At 43.0% G+C, this 5,932-nt stretch overlaps 1 protein-coding gene across 1 annotated transcript in view; it reads left to right on the plus strand.

Moving 5' to 3' along the window:
- Positions 1-3,872: 3,872 nt before the first annotated feature.
- NR1D2 (nuclear receptor subfamily 1 group D member 2) overlaps positions 3,873-5,932 on the plus strand; it is a 31,300-nt gene continuing 29,240 nt past the window's right edge. Inside the window, exon 1 of the mRNA XM_019508759.1 lies at positions 3,873-4,396. The gene's annotated coding sequence lies outside the window, so the exon portion shown is untranslated. The remainder of the gene's footprint in view (positions 4,397-5,932) is intronic.

The following is a 5,932-nucleotide window of genomic DNA, read 5'->3' on the forward strand; positions in this document are numbered from 1 at the left end:
AAAGTCTATAACTACCCAGAATTTAGAGACTACTTGTCTAGTTTTGGTGAAGGTACATGAGTTATCTTATTGTAATAATGACAATCCCATCATACTTTATCTACAATATAAAATGATTGGTTCCCTTAATTTTGACTGGTCCAGTGAGGCTACTTATATTGGACATTTATTTGAATAACAAGAACATCCATAATGATACGCTAAAGGATACAAATGTATAGGGGTTATAAACCAACACCTAACCATCTGAATTAAGAAGCTACCTTACAGGCATATTAAAAAGGGTTTTACACTTTTCTCTAAGCATCCATAGTTGACACTATGAAAAACAGGAAACCAAGCTAGTTGTCAGGAAGTCTAGCTATGTGTTTCCATTATAATTATGCATGTTCTGTTTTTCTCATCCCTCTTGTTAATGCACTCTGGAAACATAAAGGATCAACTGCTCAAGAACACAGGATCCTCCAATTTAAGGATTCATTTCAGTACAAAGAGAAGTTGCAATATTTTTAACAGATCATACATGGCATATTAAGGTAAGCAGAAATAGAGCATTCTTGACCCAAAGCCCACTGTAGTCAGTGGAAATATTTCCACTGAATTAACTGGACATTGGATACAGTCCTTAACTGGCATTTACCTATAATCTTAATTTTAGGAGAGAGGTCATGGTTTGGGTGTATTGGTTCCTGTCAATATATGACTTATAACAGACAGTATTTAAGCTGATAACTGAAAATAATCTGAAACAGACTCGTTTTTTTAACAAAAAGAACTCTAGGAGTAAAGTCTTTGCTTTATTATTTTTTTTATTTTGAATAGCCTCATGTACACTAAAGGATTACACAGATGTGCTTGAAGAGGTGCAGATCTGCAACTGCACGGTTCATTTGTCAGTCATCTTGTTTTTGGAGCCCCAAATCCATATTCAACATTCCCTGCAAGCCTGATGGCCACCATTTAAGTCAACACTTCAGGCGTGAACCAGGAGCCTCCAGAGCTAAAAGTATGACTTAGCAACCTGCAGTACACATTGCACAAGGGGCACAGGTAGAACAGCTATAGTGCTTTCAGCTGCTCAGGACCACTTGAATATTGAGTCAAGATTGAATCCAATCTACCTGCTGCAACCCCGCACCTACCAGTTACAAACCACCAGTTTACACCAGAACATCTTCTTACCCACAGTTAGTGTGCAAATAATTCCCTCTTGAGAAGTGCCCACCGTGTGTGGTACAGAATGGGTTTTGTTGGGGGAGGGGTAGGCACTTACTCTCCATTATTGGCTTACTCTACTGTTTTTCTCTGCAGAATCTACACTGAAAGAAGGGCCAGTATCACACCCTCACATTTGCAAACATATTGGTGAAAAATAGAGTGTGCCCACCTCACCCTTTCAGACTAGACATTGGATTGAAGGCCAGAATATATACAATAATGTCACAGGAAATTATTAGCTAAAATGGAAGATGAGGATTAATGCACACTCCTACTGTAAAGTAGATAAGGAACTAGCTACAGGGATATTACAATGGGCTATGTTGAAAGAATAATTATCTAACTGGAGAGAGAATAGTAGTGGTATTTATCAGGGACTGGTCTTGTGATCTATTCTGTTTAATGGTTTTATTAACTACCTCAGTACAAGAACTCTGTGTATGCTTATGAATTTGTAGATAAAACAAAGTTGGGAGGATGAGGACTGGTTTTTCATGCAGGAGAAATAGATAATCTTGTGGAAGGAGTAATAGAAACTATTTTTCCTTCAGCAATCCCTCACAGTCAAGGATGATTGTCTTGCATGATTGTCTTATCTGTGTGTCCAAAGATGGCTGATGAGGCCTACCCGGGATTGACAGACTCTACTGCAACTCAGATGTGTATTTCTGTGTGGGGTGGGTGGCGCTGGATTCTTGATTTGGCCCACAACACAATGTTCCTGCCACTTCCGCTTTTCCATCTCCTGTTGTTGTCAGGTTTCAAAGTACTGAGATTCCTGCAGCAGACTCTTCCTTGATTTGGGGCAGTATGGGGCAGCAGTCTCCCATGAGTTGACATCAATGCTTTATTCTTTTAATCTGGCCTTGAGGTCATCCCTGAAGTACTTTCTCTTCCCTCCTCTTGAGTATACGCCTTGGCTGAGCTGGGAGAATAAAACCTGCTTTGGGTGTCTGAAGCCTGACCTCTGGATGACATGGCTGCCCCAACGAAGTTGATGTTGGATGATCATCACCTCAGTACTCATGGTGTTTGTTTGCACGAGGACGCTAACGTTGGTGCATCTGTCTTCCCACTGGATTCGGAGGATCTTCCGCAGGCAGTGTTGATAGTACTTCTCCAACAACTTTAGGTGTCTCCTGTGCGTTGTCCATATCTCAGCTCCATACAGCAAGGTAGGGATCATGGCCGCTTGATAAACCACGAGCTTGGTTTCGGACCTGATGTCACAACCTTTAAACACCTGTTTCCTCAGGTGTCCAAAGGCTGCACTTGCGGATTTGAGGCAATTTTGGATTTCTTTGTTCATGTCAGCCTTCTTTGAAATGGCTTCTGATGTATGGGAAATACTCAATGTTCTCCAGAGTCTCACTAGATGTGGATTACCAGAGCTGGGGAGGATCTTGTTGGTGGAGGACCTTAATCTGAATGTTAAATGTCAGTCCTATTTTCTTGCATGCCTTGGTAAAGACATTGATGATTGCCTGACAGTCTGCTTCCAAGTGAGCACACACTGCAGCATCATCAGCTTACTGGAGCTCAGTGATTGAGCTCAGGGTGGTCTGACCTCAGTCAGTAACAGTATGGAGTAATAGAAACTATATAGTAATATATTGTACATTTAATATATATATAGTATCTATTCATAGTAATATATGTTATATATTAATAGATGTATAATATTGTAAAAAACTATAAATTAATTAAATAATAAAAAGTTGTAATTATGGACTAATAACTTTTGCTATAAAATTAGGGCTTGTAGTTTGGAGGTGACGGAGGAAGAGAGGGATCTGGGTATACTAGTTATTCATGGCTTCTGTGTGGCTGTAGCTGCGGTCGTCCAGTGTGGCTGTGGCTGTGGAAAAGGCTAATATGATTCTAGGATGTTCTCAGTAGAATTAGTAGTTTTAGCACCATTGTATGAGGCCCAGGTCAGACCCATTTGTAAAAGCACGTATCGTTCTGATCACCTATTTTCAAGATGAATTTGAATTGGAACAGGTCTATTAGGGTGATTAAGGTAATGAAGAGTTTATTTTATGATGGAAATTAAGAGTGCTTGGCTCGTTTAACTTAGCAAAATGAAGGTTAAGAAGGGGTCTGATTGCTCTATATAAATACATTCTGAGGTGCCTGTTGGGGAAGGGGAAGAGCTATTAGCTCAATATCAAATTGAACATGAAAGAATTTAAACTGGAAATTAGAATAAGATTTCTAACCATTAGAGGAGTAAGTTCTGGAATGATCTTATGAACAAAGTAGTAGCAGGGGTGGAAGGGGGAAGGAATCTAAATATATTTGATATAGAGCTTGACAAGTTTATGAAAGGGACAGTATAACTAGAAAGAGATGTTCTTGAAGTAATACCAGCACTCAGAGTGCATATGCTATGTGGCACTGCGCGTTTGGTATCCCCATGAAGGGGTTAGAAGGACATTTGACTTCTATATACGTTGCCTACATACATGAGGTGTCTGGCAATTCTATGTTTCATGGCTTCTGCTGATTGTCTACTGAGGCCATGACATAATGCTTTTCCTTTCTGAATGCAATGGCTTTTAGGGGGTTGTTTTGTTTTGTTTGCCTTCCTTAGAAGAATTGGATGCTTGACTTGGCTAGAAATGGGAGTTTGGTGTGTTTACACTGGTGCTCCCAAATAGCTCTGAGAAATCTTTTATGTGTCCAACTGCTAGATATTGCTCACATGCTCAGGGTCAAAGCAATCGCCAGATCCGGGGTCAGGAAAGAAACTTCCCTTGGGTTAGATTGCCAAAGACCTTTTTTTTGTAGTATGGAGCATGGTCTACTTTCTAAAATCACCTAAGAATATTGGAGCTACAAATTCCTACCATGGCCAAGACATGGTTTCTCCTGTTCTTTGCCTGTGGCAAATTGTAGGTTCTGTTTACTTACATGCTTTGCGGCTATAGTACGCAAGAGGGATGGGGCATTTATACAGGTACTTTTTTCCTTTAATATTTTTCTTGGGTTTTTTGTTTTGTGTTCTGTCTTTTTTGAGTCCTTCTCAGAGGGAAGCAATCCAGGTCTAAACTGATCACAATACCTACTCCCCCCAAGTCCCTACTCCCCCATATAGTGCAAAGAAGCCTCATGGGGTACACACTCCTGAAGTGGAACAGAGGCGATGAAGAGAATGGGTTGTCTGGGGAGAGAAGTAAATGGATTTACTTGGGAGTAAGTAGCTGGTTACATTTTAACAGGGAAAACTGTTCTTATTCCCTTGACATGTAGTGAGTGAATTAATGATTTGGTGAAAGAAAACTTGTGCTCTGAGCTATCAACATTATCAGATAATCATTGGCGACATGTAGGGGGGGCACGTGCACCCCCTGAGATTGGCAGTGCACCCCTGAAAGAAGCACCGCCAACATTGCCGGCGGCTCCTGTGGGCAGTTGCTGCTCACCAGCCCCCTGCCACTGACACCGCCGCGACTGCCTGCTGGCGCTCCCTGCTCATTACTGCCACACCCCCGCCATTGCCACCACTGCCTGCCGGCGGTTGCCATGCCCCCCCAGCCTCCAGGGGCATGTGTCGTTCATGCAGATAATGATGGTAAGACTAGAACTGGAGGAATTAAATGCACTCTTCCAATTAATGCTTACATTTCCTGTCTACACTATAGCGCGGCACTGGCACAAGGACATGGTGGCAGATGATAGTTGCTTAAAAGTGCAGTCATCATGCCTGAGGCATTTCTCAGTGGCCACGTCCTGCGTTACAGATGAGGCAGAGGATTGCAATACTAGTTGCAACATCAGCGTGCTCTGATGGAGAGCAGACACTATCGCAACTCCTTGCAAAGGTGTAGGTCAGGGCTCTAATCAGATGAGCTGACTCAGACAAGAGGGAACAGCCAACTCAGCTTGTAATCCTTGCCATGTTTTCCTGCTCTTTCAAGTGAAGCAGCGTGAGACTTTTTTTATATTATAGATCTGATTTTTTTTTAAAGGTGAGATTTTTATTTTTTTATTGCATCAAAAAGGAAAACTGACATGAAACACTGGTTCAATTCACCATTGCCGTGAGTAAGGGCAGGAAAGCCAGTGCTCTGTGTCTACTGTCCAAGGTGGTTATTCTCCCAAACTGTTCTGCACTCTCCTGTCCATTCCCTGCTGCCTGAAGTCTTCAGTGTGGGGTCTCCTCTTTGCCCCCAGTTCTCACATGGGACTGGGTATTTAAAAAGTGCCTGATAGGGGGAACACATTACACAGAGGAGCAGTAGCATCTCCTTTGCCCGACGTTTGCAGTGCTAGGGTGTTGGGGCTCTGTTGTGTCTGGGTTGAGGGTAAGGTCTTATGCAGAGTTGAGATTATGGTTTTATGGGGTGGCTTGGATAGGGATGATTCCGCCTCAGGCAAGGGGTTGGACTAGATCAGTGTTTCTCAACCCATGGGTCGCGGTCCAGAAGTGGGTTGCAAAAGTATACGACAGGGTGACAAACAAACGTTAAAAACGGGACTGTGTGACCTCTGAAGAGCCCTTCCAGCTCCACTTCTCTATAGCTTTATTTGCCTGGGATGGTTTGGGAGCAAACAGCGCTGGGGGCTGGACTGAGAGACCCTGGAGGCTGCTTGCAGCCCTGGGCTTCCCAACCGAAAAGACGCAGACGGTGAGGGGGCGCAGGCCGGGCTGGGGAGGGGGAGGCTGAGGTGCACGTGCACGCCCGCTTTCCGCATGGCAGAAAAGTGT

This window comes from Gavialis gangeticus, unplaced genomic scaffold, assembly GCF_001723915.1.
Source record: "Gavialis gangeticus isolate Ggan-Ray unplaced genomic scaffold, GavGan_comp1, whole genome shotgun sequence".
Taxonomy (NCBI): domain Eukaryota; kingdom Metazoa; phylum Chordata; order Crocodylia; family Gavialidae; genus Gavialis; species Gavialis gangeticus.